The following is a 21,615-nucleotide window of genomic DNA, read 5'->3' on the forward strand; positions in this document are numbered from 1 at the left end:
ATTCCTATTGGTTGAAATTTGTGTGTACATTTTTGGCAAGTAGCCTGCTTAAGGGATAAAATGCTAAAATGTCCCATCTAGATGTGTTCACACAAGGGTTCAACTAATGCTTGCATGTAAATGATTTTGTAAATATTTAAACTCAATAGGGTAGGACTATCCCCCTGTTACAGTGTTATCATAGCCCTTTCAGTCCTCCCCAATCCTGGACAGCCCCTCTTTGTCCACATATTGTGATATAGCGCATGCTATAATAGGGGCACAGAATTAATTATTTGTGCAAGTCCTTTCTTGCCTTCCAAATTACTTTTGTAGACTGACATCCTTTGTATGCTTTAGTTCCAGACCCATTCCCCTCACCTACCGACGCTTCATTCCACTCTATCATTAGACCTTTGCTCCCCAGACCATAGAGCAGACCTTCAGTTTCACGGAAGGAGAAATAAATGACATTATACAAGGCCCAACTATGTTTAACATGGAAGGAGCGCAACAACATCTGGCATCCACAGCAACAGGAGAAGATCTCTTGAACCTTAAAAAGAGATGTTTCAGAACAGAAGTCCATGGACATTTTCTTAGAGAATATCTTAGAGTCAACATGATTCCCCTAGGACTCACTGTACGGAATGAACCGGCCCTCTTCTTAGACGATCAAGAATACCTGCAAGGGTTCAGTAAAATAGCCACTAAATGCAGTCGTGACCTAATGGCATTGACCATCGCCAACGCACAGAGGATCCATTCCAACATCCTTAAAGACCTCAAAGCAGAAGAAACTAAATTTCTCAATGACGACATCTTAACCAATGCAAGTGATAAATTGAAAGAAATTGACAAAATATGGAGAAAAAAAACATAAAAAGCTTTCCAAAGATATTAATAATGTTAAGATAGAACATCTATCCCTACCTTGCCCCAGACAACAAGGAAACCAAAGACAAAGAAAGAATGGCGAGATAAGGGGGGGACCTCAAGAAACACATGCAGAGGCGTCTCTTTTTCAGATACCACCAGCTCAGACTTGTCCACAGACGATCCAACTCTACCCAGAGGCAGACAAACAAACTTTGGACAATTCTCACCGTTTCAGCAACCACCCATGATGCCTTTTTTAGGGAAAGGGGGTCCCAGTGGTGGGTACTGGGGCCCACCCCAACAACCCCAATACCAATACCCCTTCTACAATTACCCCCAATGGGCACAGCTGAACAGACAGCACAGAAACAACTGGATGTGATAACTACAACCCCCTCTTCAATCTATCGGGGTTCCCTTTTACAAAAGATGAAACATCATTATTGGCTAAGGGTCTCATTTGTTCCTACTAACCATACTGATTGGTTTCAATTAGAGCTTGAACTATCCAACTTCTTCAGAACAATTCGGAGGACGATCTTCTTCCTAGACAAAGACCTTCCACCCCAACTCGAAAACACAGGCCTCCGGCCCAAATCTGACTTTTTACCTAGAGATTCTGAAACACCGGACACCATCCTTTCGTTTGAAAAGTGCATTTGGCAAGAAATCCTTAAACTCCAGTCCACACCAGAACAACATAGACAGAACTTAACCTCAGGAGAAAGGAAAGCTCTTAAACCCATAGGTGAGAACAAATCTCTAGTTATTAAACCAGCGACAAAGGAGGAGGGATAGTGGTATAAAATGCCACCCAATACCATGAAATGGTGATGTCCCTGCTTAATGAGGAGGGGAATTATAAAAAACTCAAAAAAGACCCTACACTGGAGATCAAAAGCAAAATCCAAGAAGTGACCAAATACGCGCTGGAACGAGAATGGATTACTGACAAAGAGGAAGCCTTTCTGAATACCTCGGAAGGCAGAACTCCGGCACTATATTCTCTCCCTAAAATACACAAGAACTGCACCTTACCTCCGGGGAGACTCATAGTCTCAGGCTGCGGATCCATTCTGGAACCCATTAGAAAATTCATTGATTACTTCCTAAAACCTCTTAGTCAACGTCCTACCTAAGAGACACTATTTCCAAATTTGAAAACCTGCCATTCAACCCACTGGAAGACCTTCTGGAAGACCTTCTTGTCACTCTCGACATCAAGAGCTTATACACCAGCATCCCACAACACTAGGCAGTAGAATGTATAAGAAGTCACCTGTTACGCTCACCTGGTATCCATGGGGACGCCACCCAGCCTGGTTGGATGATTTGCACTCTCGAACCCTCTCTCGGTCCCTTGGTAATGTCTCTGGTTAAAGATGGGTCTGCAATATAGGAGAGCTGGATTCAATACCAGATTGTCTTTGTTTTCCCACCTCCCTTGGCCTTAACTCCTTCCTCCCCCTTGGGCCTTCTCCTCACCTTAATATTGTAAAAGGTGGATTCTCCGTCCTGCTCCTCGTGTCTGGGGCGCATAGATGTGGGGGCGAGCAGCAACCAAGTTACTTCAGTGGTGCAAGCCCCCTGTGGTAATCCAGGCCTGCTGCGACTCAGTAGTTTTGCTGCTTTACAGTCTTTATATGCAGTTCTTATGTTCCTCTTAGTTCGAATAATGTCTTGCTTCTTTCCTTTTAGGTATGGAAAGGTATTTTGGTGTTGTCATGCAGTTTGAAGATGAGCATGGGCCGGAAGGCGAAAGCGTGGTGTGCGCGATGCTGTCCGGTGAGTAATGCACGATGCGCAGAGCTGTTTTGCCTTTTATATTGCTAACCTGTGTCTTTTCTCACCTTGCAGGTTGCGATGTTCCTCACCGAGCACCGTAATGTTCCAGCAATGATACTGACCAGGAGATGACTATCCAGGTAAGAATTGTGTGGCTTTCTTCATTCGGGAGGAAATGTGAGTAAATGTTACTAATGATGTCTTTCTTTCTCCTCTTTCCAGGTTATGGTATTCCAGGATGCATGCGGTGCCGGATGATGGAGTTTGTACCTTCAGGCGAGTGGAACTGAAGCCAGCGATGGATTGAAGACAGGATACTGTTCCAGGTTAGTTTCGTAGTGTTCTTCCTCTCTCTCTGCAGGTCCTTGGTTTCAGATAAGCTGGCATCAAAGAACTGGACACGTTGAGCGTTACGCTGCCCACAGCAGAATAACGCAAAGCATGTTCTGCTGTTTGGGTGTGGTTTAAATAGTCTCAGGTAAAGTAGTCCAGGTAAAATAGTCCCAGGCCTGCCACACCCAAAGTAGTCCAGGTAAAGTAGTCCCAGGCCTGCCACACTCAAAAGACAAAAGACTAGACTGCATAGCTCAGTTCTTTGTAACTGCGCTATGGGTTTGCCTCCATGTTGACTGAACCCCCTCAAGTTAAATAGTCCCAAGTAAATAGTCCCATTCTAATGTTGGTCTTCATGATGGTTATGAGCCTGGAGGACTGACTCCAAGAGAGTCTTGGATGAGGTTTTAAGGCCTTTGACCTGGCCCTAAATGGAAGGCTGACTTGCCCGTGAGGGCCAGGGGCAAGGGTCACGACAGCACCTCACCCAGCACATGACACAAAGAAGGGTTCCCATCAACTTTATAGTTGAATTGCTTGAAATAGCACTGACTAACAACTTCTTTGTGTTTAATGGCATATTTTACCTGCAAACATGCGGGACAGATATGGGAGCTGTCTTCGCCCCCAGCATGGCCATTATATTCATGGCCGAATACGAATTGGCTCATGTACTGAATACTTCCAATCTGTTCCTTGACTCTGTCACCTTATGGTTCAGGTACATCGATGATATCATCTTTCTTTGGAAAAGAGACAGCTTGACCCTGGATCAGTTCTTTGTTAGGTTCAATATATGTACCCAGGAATTCCAATTTACCATCAGCAACAGCAATTCGAAAATCAATTTCCTGGACCTGACCATTGCACCCAAGGACATATAAACTGGAATGCACCATTAAAAAAAAAGCCACAGACAGGAACACAGTGCTCCACTACAGCAGTCACCATCCCAAAAGCTTACGGGACAACCTGCCCTATGGGCAATTCCTCTGCATACGTCGCAACTGCACCCAACTTGAAGAATTTAAGAAACACTCCAATACCCTACAGCTCAAACTGGCATCCAGGGGATACCCCAAAAAAACTAATCAAAAATACTCAAAGAGCCGCCCGCTTAACACCTAGGGAAACTCTCCTGGTACCCAAACAACAGAACAACACAGCTGATAACATCATGGCCTGTGTGTCAACCTTTGGTCCAACCACTTCCAAACTTAAGTCAGCCATTAAGAAGTTCTCACCCCTAGTCCAACTGAGCTTGCCCTCTGAACCTAGACCCAGGATGGCACAAGAGGCCCAAAAACCTCAAAGATCTTTTGACTAGCGCCAGAACTAGCAAAAACACTGCGCATTCCACTTTATGGAACATGAGGGGGATCCGCGGTCATCACCCCTGCGGACAATGCACAGCGTGCAGACAAACGCGCAAAATCAACTCCTTCCCCGTTGATGCACAGCTCCTTCACAGAGTCAGCACAGGCTCTGCTAGAGGACGTTCGCCTCCACCCGCAGCACCACTAGGCTTCAGGTAAACGGGATCCCTCTCTCCAGGTTGCCTTTACGTGAGGCCAGACCTCCTGGCATAGACACATACAGAGTTTGTGTTTCATCTTCAGACTGCATGCTGACCATGGCCTCCATTTCCCCACATAACAGGGTGCTCATGCTCTAATACCCGCCTTCACGCAACTGGAAGGTCCCTCCTTGGACTGCCTACCACCTGGCCTCATGTCAGCTTCCTAGCCGACTACATTTTGGCATACAGGTAATGCTCTAATTTTCTTACCTGCACATGTCTAATACTGCACAACTAGTTAGGTGGGCACATTGTAGCCTCTACCCTTATTTTATATTTTTCATCCGTTTAGGGTGCAAGCTCCCTGTCTCTGCTCTAAACTTGTGACAAAGTCCGGAGGATCCACGCCCCCACCAGGGCCTCTCTTCCTCAACCAAGCGCCTTCTACCCATTCACCTGGAGTCCGACCCTGGACCTCATTTTAACTTCCTGCTACGCAGCAACTCCACGCTTGCGAGCACTTCACGGCACTCCCACCTCTAGGTGAGTTGTTTAGGACTCTGGAACTTATTATGATTTGTCCTTTAGTATTTATACTTACCCTCTAACCTTGCTAGCACTTTGCTGCTTGTTTTAAAACATTCTAGTTATTCCCCCCTTTTTTTCCTCCACAAAGAGTGACCTGATTCTCATGGCCCTAGAAGAAGGCTCCCATCTTCATAGCCGAAACGTCTGCAGCATCACTGCCCACATCTCCCTGGGCTGACAACTATGTCTGCACTTATATTTCTAACATTATATTTTGACGTAGACCAAACACGAGGTCACATTCTAGCCTGGCACAGGAGACCCTTGATCTGAGTCTCCACTTCCCTAAATCTGTGACTACTCTGTTCATTTAATTTGCTCTCAACCTTCTGATGACCTCATGAGTTGTCTTTTCGCATGTGTGTCCATTTAATCCGTTCTCATGATTTTCTGATCACCTTACTACTTGGTTTTCATATGTTGAAGTGCATTCATTATGCCCTGAAATGAACATATTGCCATTTCACTGCAAAACTTTTTACTGTATTGATTATTTCTATAAAAAAAGTCAAACATTTAGCATATCAGCTAAATAATAAAAAGCTGGATATCTACATTTTGAATATCTATGTGTGTTCACAAGTAGCCTGCTGAAGGGATAAAATGCTAAAATGTCCCATCTAGATGATTTCTCACAAGGGTTCAACTAATGCTTGCATGTAAATGATAATGCAAATATTTAAACTCAATAGGGTAGGACTACCCCCCTGTTACAGTGTTATCATAGCCCTTTCAGTCCTCCCCAATCCTGGGAAGCCCCTCTTTGTCTACACAATAAGGCTGCATGCTGCACTGGCGTGCCATATGGTCAGAGGTAGCCCCTCCGCTTCCAGCGCACTAGGCCTGCATGCACTGTTGATGTCACATAGGTGGAATGAATGTACACCGTCACTTACTGGTCTGTGTGATTCTCAATCGCGAGTATCAACGCCAATAACTCCAGCCTGTGCTGAATAGTGAGATGGTAATCATGCACTAAGGAGCACTCGAAACTCTCCATTTGCCGTGTGCTTCATCACTGCGGTGCCTCTGTATCTTTGCCCATTGTTTTGATCGATTCTCGAGGAACGGTCAACAAAGACAATTTCTCCTCCTGCCAATGCCAATGCATTTTCTTTCAGCCTGGGAATCTCATCATCAAATTCTTCATAGTTCGAGCAGTCATGTATTGGCTCTCCTTCAGTGACTGGCTCTACTATGAACATAGCTGAGTTCACTATCTTGCATCGAACGATCTTAATCGACGGGTTCGATATGATCACTTCATAAGCAGAAGCTGTGAGATGTCAACGTGCCCTTTGGCTTCTTTAGAATGGCAAATAGCGCGTGGTCGACGTACAACGTCATTGAGCATCCCATCACAATGGTTGTTGCTTTGTCTATGGCGAATGCTGCGGCAGCTAAACTCTGTTCGCACGGAAAGTGGCCTCTCATCACTGGGTCCAAATTCCCACTGTAGTATGCCAGGGGCTTGTCCCCCAATGTGGTTCTCTGTGCGAGTACTGCTGTCATGCACTGCCATTCATGTGTGAGAACAGGTAGAATTCCTCTGCATAGTTGGGAATTCCTAAATCTGGTGCCTAGCAAATGGCTTTCTTGAGCTCAGTAAACCATTCCTCCATGGTCTTGGACCACAAGATTTTTTCTTTCGTCGCCTGTGCCTTCTTTAGGGCCTGTAACAAGGGTTGGTATATGAGCTGTAGTCAAAGACCCACACTCTGACATAATTGCAAAAACCTAGAAAGCTCTGCATCTGTTTTATTGTGTGTGGCTTGGCTGTGTTCAGTATGGCTTCATCCCTTTCCGGGGTAACTCTTTTCCCCTCGTGTGAGATCAGCTGGCCTATATACAACACTTCTTGCTGACAATATTGTAACTTTTCTTTGTCCACTTTATATCCTTTCTCAGCCAGTATAGTAAATAGCTGAATAGAATAGAGTCTGCCCTTTTCCTCTGTGGTGCTGCAAATTAAGATGTCATCTACATATTGCAAGACAACACTCTCTAATGTGATATTGCTTAAATCCATCTGTAGAACTCTATTGAAAATTGAGGGAGAATCTCAGTACCCCTGCGGTAACCTTGTGTTTTTCAGACGCATCTGTCTGAAGGTAAATGATGTCAGATCTTGCGAGTCTCGGTGCATTGGGATTGAGAAAAATGCATTTTTCAAGTCAATCACTGTGAAATATTTTGCCTCAACAGGTATATTACATAGAATTATGGCCGGGTTCGGGACTAAAAGGAACTCGGCCTCTACAATATCATTTATCGGGAGTAGATCTTGAATTAGCCTCCAAGACCCTCCCTTTGATTTCTTGACAGGATACACTGCGGTATTGCATGACTACTCTGATGTCACTAATATGCGCTGTTCCATCATAGCCGAAATTGTCTTGAAAATTCCCTCATCTGCCTCCCTAGACATGGGATACTGTCGTGCCTTTGGTAAAATAGCTCCTGGCTTCGGTTTAATTTTGACTTCTCCTACTCCTTTCAATAGACCTACGTCATAGGGGCCTGTGTTCCACACTGAGACAGGCACCTGGGCCATATCAACCTCAATAATATTCAGGACGGTTCTGTGCCAACATTATTCTCTGGGGCACTTCTCTTTTGATCATCTTTGCCCAAAAAGTGAGATTCACTTCAACTGTTATTTCTTCAGCATCTGGTCGTTCGTCGAACAGATCGTCATCTGTTACGTCAGTCAGCCTGTACCCTTCTTCAATGGCATTCACTGTACACCACTGTCGGCCTTCATCATCACATCAATCGATCAAAGCCATTTTCCCTCATATTATGGCCGTGTGCATCATCAATGCACCTTCTCCTCATGCATAGGTATTCTTGGCCTAAATAGAAACTCATCTTGGGTCCTCACGGTTTTGTCTGCAAGGCCTGGTAGTCGTGCCATCAGCACCCGTACTCCATTTGCAAATATTTCTGGCTCCAGTGGGATGGCTCTCATGGCTGTGTGTCCTGCGTATGCTCCAATTATCTTGCATACGTTAAAATAATGCATTCCTGGAGTCGAGCATACTATGCCCTTCTCCGTGAACGAAATGGTCATGTTTAACTTTGTCATTAAGTCTCGTCCCAATATGTCTACTGGGGTTTGCCTTGAATATAACAGTGGCACATTCATGTCACATTCTCCTATAGAGACTGGAAGTGTGTCTGTAAAAGGAACACAAATTGTTGCTCCTGTGAAGCCCTGAGTGTTTATAGCATCGCCGGACAAGGAAATGCGTATGCATGAGCGTGTCGCACCTGTGTCAACTAAGAAGGAATATACTTTATCCCCTACAACGACATCCACCCTTGGTTCCTGGTGAGGGTCAGGTGTCACTGATAGGATAGAACACATCAGGTTTCCCAGTGAGCTGTCCTAGTCCATATACAATCTTGTCCCATTTTGCGTGAATGGTCTTCCCCCATCACCAATGTTAACTCTTATCCCATCGTTCACAGCCTGACCTATACTTGTTGTTTGTGACATTTGCATCGGTGACTGTTGGGACTGTCCGTGTAGACAATTTATCAAATTCTGGGGTTGCAAGCTTTGCTGTGCTCCTGGCGTTTGTGGTTGCACTGTGTGATTTTGAGCAACTCCATTTCCTCCCTGTTGTACTAACACAGGTGGATTCATCATACCTGCTCTGGTTCCTAGGTTTTTTTGCACCATGCCTTGACTACTGCATGTGCGTGCTAGGTGCCCTGTCATCCCACACACCCAACATATTGGCGGTGGTCTGATCATTTGCCCATTTGACATATCCCGACTTCCGTTTTGCATGTTTTAGAAACCTCCCTGATTACTCTGCCATCCTCTTCCTCGAAAGCCTCTTCCTCTGGGGTAAAACCCATTATTGCCCTGATTACCCTGCTGTTGATTATTGGCCTGCTGCATGTTTGATCCGTCTGCGTTAGTTATCATTGCCCCTTCAATGGCAAATTTTGACAATTTCTTCTGCACTAACTATGCCTCTTCACCTTTTCGTGTAGCCTCTTTGACGATTCCTCTCTTGCAGCAGGCTGCGATAGTGTGCTATAGTCAACTGTATTTCATACCACGGTTTGGCCTCGATTCCTACTAATGTCTTGAGCTGCTTCTGTACCTGATCTGGCAGCCCTTGGCATAATATATGGTAGAACACGGGTATAGATTTCCCCCAAAATTCCCGCGTTTCAAGTACCCACGCATCTTGAAAATTCTGAATATAAAGCAAAGGGTGTTCTGACTCCTTCATTTTCCGTGACATTATAGCTCCCATGCCAGAAGTATCCTATATATCATATAGTGATCGTAATGCTTTCCATACTAGTGCTCTGCAATGGTTAAACGGTGCTCCGTCATGCGCTGTATTAACTGTAGTCACACCAGAGTAACCTGCGCGTGTCCACACATCATCAGCTCTATCACCAAGTATGGCGATTAAAAGACCCTTGATATCCCCTATAGCTAACGTGTTCCCCCCTGTCATTTTTTCTAACTAATGTATTCATTTTCTAGCTCCCGAAGTCAGCATTGGAAGCTTGTTTTTCAGGTTTTCCCAATCCATGTGTGGCCATGGAATATACTGTGGTATAGCTCCTCCTTTCTTGAGCAATGGAAATTGGGATGCATAGTCCTCTCGCTCTTCTCTCATTGTTTTTCTATCTACTGCACCAGTGATATTCTCACATCGCCGCCTACCTGGTAATGCCCTCAGTCGGCTCACATGGGGTGATGAAGACACCCCCCTTTGACCGTACAATATTTCTTTGCGTCAGCCTGACTGTGTGGCTGATTCAGATGCCCTCGGTGCAGACACACTAGAATCCGACCATCTTATTCCCTTTCCCCTTGAGAAGCGTTTTTTGCGTCTTCTCTCGTCTTCCTGTTCCTCATATTCCTCTCTTTCTGCGTCTGACATCTGTGCCCAACTTGTGCAAGTTCTCGCATCCTCCATGTTCTTACTGATTTCCAACCTATCTAGGGATAGCTCTCTATTCTTACTATTTAGGGAGACGTCCTCAGCATCATAAAGCTGAGTGCTCGCCAGGCACTCGTCCTCCCCCTCCTCCTCTCCTTGAGGTACTTGTTCTAGCCCCATTTCATCATATATTCTATCGATCGTTTCTCCGATGCTTCTTGTGTTGAAGTCATCTTCGATATTTGCCCCAGACATGCCTGGTACTGAATCGTACTCAGGAAAGAATTCTTCGATGTCTTTCCAATCTACTACTGGATCAGGTTTTTTAACCTCCCTTTCCAGATATTCAAATCGCGTGCTCTCTGTCTTCGCTTACGTTCTATGTCGTCATTGAATTCTCTGCGCTTCCTCGCTTCTTCTCTGACTCTATCCTCTTCCTCTTTCTTTGCATTTCTACGTTCATTTGCCCTTCGTATTTCCTCATCCCTTCGTCTCTTATTCTTATCGCCCGTATCTTTTGCTCATCTTCTAATCGCCTTTGTTCCTGTCTGTCTTGATCAATGGATGCTCTCTGTTTACTCGTTGTCTTTCTTGCTCTTTGCGATAACTGCTCTCTTTTTTCCCCCAAGTTTTTCGTCTCTCAATCCTTTTTCCTGTTCCTTCTCCGTTCTCTGTACATCGTCTAACTTCTCTTTTCGATTTGCGTCATCAATGCTTTTACCATCGAGTTTCAATAGAATCTGACCTCCCATCCATTCGTTCTGTGCGAATGCTATCTCATCAGTTCTATCCCCATTTCCTTTCCATCTCTTGCCTTCTCTCTCTGTATCGGGAGATTTACTTGTTTGTACCTGGTCTCTCCTCTCGTTTTCACGTCTCTCCTTGTCCCCTGGGACCTTGGAGGCGATATCTCTACCTCTGTCTTTGTCTGGGCTTTCGTCATTACTTTGCATAGGCGACTCATATGTCGGGTTGCTGTACCCCGTGGCTGCTTTAAGCTCTCTTAGCGGGTATAATCCTTCATCCTTACTGATTTCGATTTTTGTTTCAGACGGGGCAGGTGGCGCGGAAGGCGTCTCACTCCCCGCTGTACATACGTTAAATATCCAATCTAACGGTGGCTCCTCCTCCTTATCCTCTTTATACATCTTCCAAAGCTCTAAACTAGCTAGGCATTTATCTAACTTTTTACCTTTGTATGTGGTGTGCAAATATGTTGTCATGTGCTGTAGAACCGCTTAACACAGCGATCCACCCTACTCTACTTCTAACTATATTTTGTTTTCTTTTCTTCCTCCTCCCTCCGTTACCTTCCCTTACTTGTTCTAAGGCATGCCCTTTTGCCAAAGTATTTAGTCTTTTTCACTCACCGTTCGCATGTTTCCTCTCTGGATGCTCGGGATCACCGCCTTCGTCACCGCCTCTCCTGCCGTTTGCCCGCTCAGCTGCTCGTAGAAGTGGGAAGGGGTTTGTAGGGGAAAGTACAGGTCCCTTCAGGCCCTCACCTGCAGGTTTTGCTCTTTACTCTAACCACTATCTACGGGGAGCTTCACGGTCTACTTAGCCGGATGGAAAAGACTTGTGATATTTCCGAGGACCTAGAGTTACTTTATGTCGACAGTCAATGGGTGTCTTATCTAATCGATAACCATCAATCTCCGATACCAAGTGTGCAGGAGGGACCCCAGCCGGCCCATAGGACTGGGGTTTTCCCAAACAGCACTTTAAGATGGAAGAGCAGCACTCGTGAGATGGATGGGGATGCAGATTAGTACTCAAGCATCAAATCAATAAAGACAACTCAATGGTTTAGCAAAGGAAGTCTGTTTAATGACCAGTACAAAAAACAGGGAGTTATGAACATCAGCGGTTGCTCGATCTTTCTTCTCGCTTCAACTCTGATAAATTTCACAAAAATCATATTCTTTATACTAAAAACGCATCATCGCTGACGTGAAACGCTAAAAATGTTGCATGTAATTCTATTGGTTATAGGAAGGTAACTTTACTATAGGTACCATATCTGTATACGGTAACAGGGAGAGGGTATTGGATAGACAATGTCAGGTGGGGCAACTAAGCCCTTCCTTCAAAATGGCTACTGTAAACGTCACTAAAAGTACAAAATCTCATTGGTTCTACAAACTATAGGATCCTAGATTACTTGGTACATTGTGATTGAGTTGATACCACGTCACCTTGTACTTTTCCACTTTGCTTAGCAGCATGCAGAATGGTCGGCCAGGTGCAGGGTGCCTGTCAGCTCCCCTAGCCTCCTACCAACCAGTACCACCATCCATCACTGACCCACTGGCCATGTGTCAATTAGTTTCTAATTTGTAGGCCTCGATGCTCCCTATCTGTCTGGGAGAACTCGGATATCTGTTTATGGCGCAAGGCTGCGCGTAGGTGTGAAGGCCTCAACTCTTCTTGCTTGGCAGGTCACGTGTTTTAGGCACCGTGAACTCGTCTCCGTCTCCATGTAATTTGTGCATTTGATTTTAGCTCTCTGTCCACCAAGTGCCTTCTGCTGCTTATCTCGACTCCTTTGAACAGGATACTCCGCTCTTGGCATCCTAAATTGTATCAGCCTGTGTCAGCTAAGTTGACCTTGGTTTCTTTGCATGGGTCTCATGCATCCGAGGTTCGTTTCTGTCTTTGGCTTTCGATTCCTGTGTTTGAGAGCCTTCGGTCCTGGGGCCTCTAATAACTTGCGGTTGGTTCTGCACTTTTTGAAAGTGGACATATACGTCATATAAAGTGCCCCTTTTGAGGTAGATATGTGCATGTGGCGCTTGCCGCACTATAAGTATCTACTAAGCATAGCAAGCCGCACGATTTCCTCAGCTTTCTTGCGTTTCCAAGCATATGTACACCTGTAAACTGGTTTCATATCTTCATCGCTCTTATGGCATAAGCATCTTATACTTGACATCGTCCTTTTACCGTCAACTCAGGATGTCTCTTATCCATAGTGTTTCATCTCTTTTCGTTATTCACAGGTCGTTGTCTTCTTTATCTGAGAGTCAGTCTGAGTCCTTGTGACGTCACCATTCATCTTCTTTTAGGACTTTCTTGGCCTCTAAAGTGACTGTATTCAGACTATCTTCATTCCGTTTTATTTGTTGATATGGTTTCCTCAATGGGTACTTTACTGTCCATGTTTTCTTTGGTGTCGGTACTTCAATAGGTGCTGTCGGTCTGATCGGTACCGGGCAGAGCCCCACTGTGGCTCTCTGCTGGTTTATTTGCTCATCGTACGTCACGTATCTCGGCGTGAACGTTCCTTGCACTTCAAAATGGACGCTTTGAGTGCGGGTCGTGCTTGCAACCTCCTCTACAAGAGCATCCGTGAATTCCTAGGATACGTAGATTTTGCGGGCAATATGCAGTAGTCATTGTGTAGGAAAGCTAGGACCGGTCTTCATTCGGTCGTGAATTTGGCGCTGTCCCCCTGGAGCGAATAGGTCAACCATTCCAATGCCACGCTTTGGCATACCAGACTTCTTGTTCGTGCGGGGGGACCTTCGCCTTCCAGTGTTGCAGTGCTTCTAAAGTTAGTATTGCATAGGCCTTTCTCAGGGATTTCCGCCAGTCTATTTGCAGAGACTCCAGACCCAAAATGGTTTCTCTCATGTCTCTCTTGATCTGATTGCCAAATATTTTCTTCATATTGTCATTGATTGCTTTCCAGAATTCCACCTGTTTGGGGCAGCCCCATCAGATATGGGCCCAGTACCCATGTCCCCCACATACCCTCCAGCAGTCCTGTGAGGAGCTCCTGCTAATGGAATATCTCCCTGGTTTGGATCGCTCGCCTGAGTTTTGGGATATCCCTCAATAGCTGCTCCCACTCCTCCATATCTATGGGCCCTCCCAGTTCTCTCCCATCTGGCCATCTATGTGTAGGGATTCCGTCTGTCAGAATTTGATAGATATTGGAGACTAGTTTTTTTAATCTCCGGGGTTGTTAGTGAGATATTTTTCAAATGGTGCGAGGGGCCTTTTCACTGCTACTTTGTTGAAGGTGGATGTTTACCAGTTGAGTTGCAGATATTGTAGTGTGTCCCTTTCCCGTAAGCCGAGCTCACGTTTGCATTGTTTGAACGGTTCGACCAACCGGCCGTAACCATATCCCCGATCTTACACCCCTTAGCCTTCCAGCTGGTAAATGTTCCCCGCTCCATTCATGGGGTGAACTGAGGGTTTTGAAATAATGGTGTTAAGGGAGGTGGGAATCTAGTAATGTCGCACTGGTGTATAGCTTGGTCCCAAGTGTCTGCTAGTAGGCCCATGATGGCGCTTTTGTGTATGTTTGGTGGCCTATCTCTTCTGCTCAGCCACAGAACCTCCCCGGGGGGCTGCCTGTCACTGCCCTATCCATATGCAGCCATATTTTTTCAGGGGTTTCCATAAACCAATCCTTAATATACCTCAATTCTGCTACTTTATAGTAGAGCAAGATGTTCGGTAGCCCCTTGTGCACCCGGCCATCATCGTTTGTAGGGCCACCCTTCGGGGCTCTATTGTTCCACACGAAGGCTACCACCATCTTATTTACCGCCTGTAAGAAGTGCTTGCGGATAAGGACCGGGAGTGCCTGAAAATAGTATAACAGTCTGGCCTGAATCACCATTTTAATGGTATTAATTCTCCCGAGCCAGGAGACTGATAGGAGAGTCCAGCGGCATAGTTGGGTTTTGATGCATCCAACAGTGGTTCATAGTTCCCCTCATACAGTCCTGCTATGAATTTGGTGATTGTTACCCCCAGAAGCTTAATGCCCTGCGGTGCCCAGCGAAAGGACGTACTTTCCACAACCCTTTGTAATGTGTCACCTATGAGCACCAAGTTTAGGATTTCCGACTTTTTAATATTGACTTTCAGTCCTGCCACTGCCCCAAATACCTCTCTCTCGCTCGTACTACGGCCAGGAGAAAATGTTCTGGATCCGTGAGGGCAAGGAGCATGTCGTCTGAAAATGCCATGTGGCGCAATGGATAGGTTGGACTTCTAAGTGAATTGGCAAAGTCATTCAAAGGTTGTGGGTTCGAATCCCACCAGAGTCGCCAAAAAGGGCAGACCTGTCAACAAATCGTAGGACATAGAACAATTTTATTCCTGACAATTCTTTGAGAACAACCTGTGCAGTGGCCCAATATAAGCCATAAATAAGAATATTGGCTGGGATCTAGGCCACCATACAGTTGGCAGTTTGTTGTCCAGTTTCTTTTAGAATTCTCTTTTGTCTATTTTGTTCAAAAGTTTGAAGAAAACCCTATATTTAGGTTTTTGTGTTTGGTGTCTCTTGACTATTAACATTCCAACCATCAAACAAATGCATTTATATGTTTGTTACATTGCTTTATGTCTAGTTGTTTATGTATTATTTACACAGCTATTTCTTTGTTAAATAAATATCTTTTACGATTTTTCAATCATCAGACTACCCTGTTTGCTTTCAGAGTCTGCTACAGCCTACAAATTTGAGTGATACCCTTGTGGTACACCCTGACAAATAACTTGTTACTTGAACTAATTATTAATTGAACCCACATCAGTGCGGACCCTCTTGTTTTAGTCTAGTTCTTAATCCCTCCTCTCACTGCTTATGGGATAATTCCCCCCTTTTCTTTGTGTTAGTATGAAAATGCCATAACCTTGTGGTCTTCTCCCCCAAATGGGATCCCTTGGATATCCCCCAGTGATCTGATTCTGCACAGGAATGGCTCGAAATGACTAGCATAGAGGAGCAGGGACAGGGGGCAGCCCTTCTTGATTCCTCTTTTTAGTGGGATAGTCTCGGATAGCTGTCTGTTGATTGATAGCCTCACTGTCAGGTTGCCATAAATGGCACGCACCTTTTGCAGGAATTATGCTCCGAACCCCATCAGCTCCCTTTTGCAGAATAGAAAGGACCACTCCACGCAGTCAAACGCTTTCTCTGCATTAAGCGAAAGGAGGACTGATGAGTGGCCTTCCAAACAGCTTTCTCGATTAAGTGGCAAAACCTTCTTATATTATCAAATGTCTGACACAAATTGATAAACCGAGATTGGTCCGGGTGTATACGTTTGGGGAGAAGGTCCCCATTCGGTTCGCCAGGACTTTAGCGTAGAGCTTGGTGTCTATATTAATTAAAGCAATGGGGCGGTAAAACCTGCATTGCGTGGGATCCTTGGCCGGCTTCGGAAATAAGACCATCTTTGCTTCTTCCATCATTGGTGTCATGGTGTCAATCCTTACCTTTTTAGACTTGGGGCCTCATCACGAGTTGGGCGCTAGCCCCGGTGGTTTTACCGCCGGGGCTATTAGCCCTACTGCCAAAACCCCCGGCGCTATTAGCCTATTAGGAATTTACCATTCCTCATTGGGCCCAACGGGGAATGTTCGGCGGTAATAGTGCCAAAAACTGGCGAAATCGCAGCAGATTTGTCCCCAGCTCAGAGCTGGGGGTAAATCTGCCAAGCCCATGATTTGGTGGACCCTTAAATGCGACGGTAATAGCGTTACTGCCGCATTTAAGGGTTACCGCCAAACTCGTGATGAGGCAGTTGGTATCCTTTGATGCAAAGAGGTAAGGCCTGTCCTTCCAGGTAGCCACTGTGCAACCCAAATATTAGAAACAGGTGGGCACCGAGGCCACCCAGAGAGCCAGGTCTCGGGGGGGAAAAACCCACTTGAGGGGGAGGAACCAAAGTGAAGAAGAGGTCTCCAAGGGGAGATGAATGTCCATTGAAGGCTCCTCAAGATGTGTAGCAGTAGAGGCGGGATCCCAGGAAACATTCAAGAAGTATGAACTGTGGCTGTGGAGGAGGGAGACTCCACAGGAAGGCACAATGCAGAGTGAGGAGCGGAGTCAGCCGACTCATAGTCAGCCGGGGAGATCAGCAAACAAGGCGGGTGAACCCGCAAAGCACACAGAGAGGAGCGAGATGGGAAATGGCTTACTTAGGCGGCCAGCGGCAGAGAGACAGGAAACCAGCGCAGACGAACCCGCGAAGGCAAGGTAAGGAGTGGAGAAAAAGTGGGAGGCAACCGATGCAGCCAGCGGGAGAGGCGAGAACGGAAACCAGGCCAAGCAGGAGGACCAAGGTAACCAAAGGCAACCAGGGAGAAAGGACACATAGGCGAGGAGCGCCGAGCAAGGAAAAGGCAAAGGAAACAAACTAGCGTACCGCACACGGAAGCACACGAAAGCACGCTTTTTGCTGGTGAAGACCTCTCTGGGATTGTGTGCTGAGCCGGTCACGGACCTTTTTTTTTTCTTTCAGTCTGGACTGATTCTTCTTGCCGCTCGGCGAATCCGCAGTGGAGCGGACGTCCTTTGCAGGCACACAAGAAGCTGCCTGACCAATCTGGGCGGAAACTGTTAGCTCATTGGGTCCGCTTTGCAAAGCCCACTTTTGAGCCCGCCCACTCTAATTTCAAAAGCAGTGTGTGTAGCGCACACGGAAGCACGCTGTTTGCTGGTGAAGACCTCTCTGGGATTGTGTGCTGAGCCGGTCACGGACCTTTTCTTTCTTTCAGTTTGGAGTGATTCTTCTTACCGCCCAGTGAATCCGCAGTGGAGCGGACGTCCTTTGCAGGCACACAGGAAGCTGCCTGACCAATCTGGGTGGAAAGTAAATATTTACTTTGACATTGTAATTGACATTGTGTATATTACACCTACTGCAAACTTTCTCAATCTTACATGACCTAAAACTTCCTTTCTTACTTATTTCTGTTACCTCATTGGGCCCGCTTTGCAAAGCCCATTTTTGAGCCCGCCCACTCTAATTTCAAAAGCAGTGTGTGTAGCGCACCCGCGCGTGCACACAGAAGCACGCGGTTTGCTGTTCGCGATTCGTGCTTCGGGGTGCGTGTGTTCGGGTGATGTACCATTAACCTAAAGTTCTGGTGTGCATGGGGCCCGATCTGATGTTCATGTGCTCAGGTATGATGCTAACCTATAGCAAATCAACTGTTAAAAGTAGCACGTCTCCTTAATAGGCATTTAAATTTTGGTGCATTCTAAAATATACTTTATAAACTTTGACGGCAGGTGCTGTTTGTATTAATACTCTTGTATTGTGGGATATATACCGTGTGGTGTAGTGTGATCTGAATAGCGGCTAGTATGGGCAAAGCAAAATTAGCCGCTAGTCGTAAAGACCACAGGGCGGATTTCTTCACTGCAGTCAGTACTCGTAGGGCTAGCCTGGCACGTGCGGCGGCGCTTCCTTTGCCTGCCCCTTGTGGAGATGAAGAGGAACTGCTACAATGTGCACAGGATTGTTCCGTAGAAATTAGGAATTTAGAGGAAAATATGGATCCTTCCCAACCAATGTTTGGGGATTACGAGACCGAAGGGGTACATAATGATTTACACCAGGGGGACAGGGTTGTTGAAACTGATGTTCTTGATCCAGACACTCCGGCTATTTTTACTCCTGATGACACTCTGTCGGATCCCATATACGACATCCTCTCGGGGGAGTATAAATTAATTTCCACCAGCTGATGATATGATGATTATGCTAGGTATCTTCAACCTAGCTATTCTGGTTGAACTTTGAAAACATAACGATTTGTTGACGACTATGGTAACAGCTATCGACAACATTCCAAAAGTTCTATCGGTTTCACTCATACCGATTGCTAAATGTATAGAGGTATTGCCTATAGGTCAGGAGTGCACAACTGATTTTGACAGAGGGCCGAAAGTACCTTACATGAGGGCTATAGTGGGCCGAAAAGTAAAAGTGGGCGGGGCGGTAGGCGGGACATGTCAGGAGGCTTTTTCAACCCCCAATTTGTATTAAAGACATGGAAAAAGATATGTTTTTGAGGGGTAACGATTTTTATTGCATTTCAAACTTACATTTTGTACTACACATTTTCCATCGCTATCATTTATTTCTAACTGTGCCTGTTTTAGCTTTATTATTGAGTTCACTCTTGGAGTGCAATACTATGCCCCATGGCTCCCATCCCCAACCAAACACTATGCCCCATGGCCCCCTCACCCCCAACCAAACACTATGCCCCATGGCCCCCTCACCCCCAACCAAACACTATGCCCCATGGCCCCCTCACCCCCAACCAAACACTATGCCCCATGGCTCCCATCCCCAACCAAACACTATGCCCCATGGCCCCCTCACCCCCAACCAAACACTATGCCCCATGGCTCCCATCCCCAACCAAACACTATGCCCCATGGCCCCCTCACCCCCAACCAAACACTATGCCCCATGGCCCCCTCACCCCCAACCAAACACTATGCCCCATGGCTCCCATCCCCAACCAAACACTATGCCCCATGGCTCCCTCACCCCCAACCAAACACTATGCCCCATGGCCCCCTCACCCCCAACCAAACACTATGCCCCATGGCTCCCTCACCCCCAACCAAACACTATGCCCCATGGCCCCCTCACCCCAACCAAACACTATGCCCCATGGCTCCCATCCCCAACCAAACACTATGCCCCATGGCCCCCTCACCCCCAACCAAACACTATGCCCCATGGCTCCCATCCCCAACCAAACACTATGCCCCATGGCTCCCACCCCCAACCAAACACTATGCCCCATGGCTCCCACCCCCAACCAAACACTATGCCCCATGGCTCCCATTCCCAACCAAACACTATGCCCCATGGCTCCCATCTCCAACCAAACACTATGCCCCATGGCTCCCTCACCCCCAACCAAACACTATGCCCCATGGCTCCCTCACCCCCAACCAAACACTATGCCCCATGGCCCCCTTACCCCCAACCAAACACTATGCCCCATGGCCCCCTTACCCCCAACCAAACACTATGCCCCATGGCCCCCTTACCCCCAACCAAACACTATGCCCCATGGCCCCCTCACCCCCAACCAAACACTATGCCCCATGGCTCCCACCCCTAACCAAACACTATGCCCCATGGCCCCCTAACCCCCAACCAAACACTATGCCCCATGGCTCCCTCACCCCCAACCAAACACTATGCCCCATGGCTCCCATCCCCAACCAAACACTATGCCCCATGGCCCCCTTACCCCCAACCAAACACTATGCCCCATGGCCCCCTCACCCGCAACCAAACACTATGCCCCATGGCTCCCACCCCCAACCAAACACTATGCCCCATGGCTCCCACCCCCAACCGAACACTATGCCCCAAACACACTCAAGCATGCACCCATACAGACCTGAACCCCCCACCCCCAACTCAGCACACACACAAACATGCACCCATACAGACCCGAACCCCCCACCCTCCAACTCAGCACACACACAAACATGCACCCATACAGACCCGAACCCCCCACCCCCAACTCAGCACACACACAAACATGCACCCATACAGACCCGAACTCCAAACCCACCCCAACTCCAAACCCCCACCCCCAACTCAGCACACACACTCTCAAACATGCACCCATACAGACCCGAACCCCCACCCCCCAACTCAGCACACACACTCAAGCATGCACCCATACAGACCCGAACCCCCCACCCCCCCAACTCAGCACATACACTCAAGCATGCACCCATACAGACCCGAACCCCCCAGCCCCCCAACTCAGCACACACACAAACATGCACCCATACAGACCCAAACCCCCCACCCCCCCAACTCAGCACACACACTCAAGCATGCACCCATACAGACCCGAACCCCCTACCCCCCCAACTCAGCACACAAAAAACATTCAAATCAAAACATTCATACACATCCGACACACATCCGACACCCCCCCACCCCCGCATCTCAACATACACACAAAATACATTCAAATACAAACATTCACACCCCCCCACATCTCAACATACACACAAAATACATTCAAATACAAACATTCATACACATCCGACACACCCCCGCATCTCAACATACACTCAAAATACATTCAAACACAAACATTCATACACATCCGACACACCCCCCCTCCCCCGCATCTCAACATACACTCAAAATACATTCAAACACAAACATTCATACACATCCGACACACCCCCCCACCCCCGCATCTCAACATACACTCAAAATACATTCAAACACAAACATTCATACACATCCGACACCCCCCCACCCCCGCATCTCAACATACACACAAAATACATTCAAACACAAACATTCATACACACCCTCTTCCCCCCATACACACGCAAACATAAAGCAAAACAAACCCGACACACAAACACAAACAGACCACTTACCGGAGACGTGCTGGAAGGCAGGCAGGTAAGCTGGAAGACGCTGGAATCGCACTACGGCTGTCATGGTCCAAGGCTGAAATGCCTTCCGGCATCAAGCCTTATGGACCACGCCAGCCGTAGTGCTGGCCCTCCATTGGTGCAGCACACACGCATTACGTGGCTCGTAGGAGCGACGTGATGCGTGTGTGTGCTGAGCCAATGAGGGCCAGTGTTTTCACCGGCCCGGAAGTCAACAAAGACTTTCCTAATGGAGGGCGGCCGCGCGGGCCGCCCTCCATTAGGAAAGTCTTTGTGCCTCGCGGGCCGGTCAAAAGGGCATGGCGGGCCGCAACTGGCCCGCGGGCCGTATGTTGTGCACCCATGCTATAGGTTTATTCGACATGTTAGTGCCCGTAGTGAAGGAGACAATG

Source organism: Ambystoma mexicanum, chromosome 3p (assembly GCF_040938575.1).
Source record: "Ambystoma mexicanum isolate Mex_15411 chromosome 3p, UKY_AmexF1_1, whole genome shotgun sequence".
NCBI lineage: Eukaryota > Metazoa > Chordata > Amphibia > Caudata > Ambystomatidae > Ambystoma > Ambystoma mexicanum.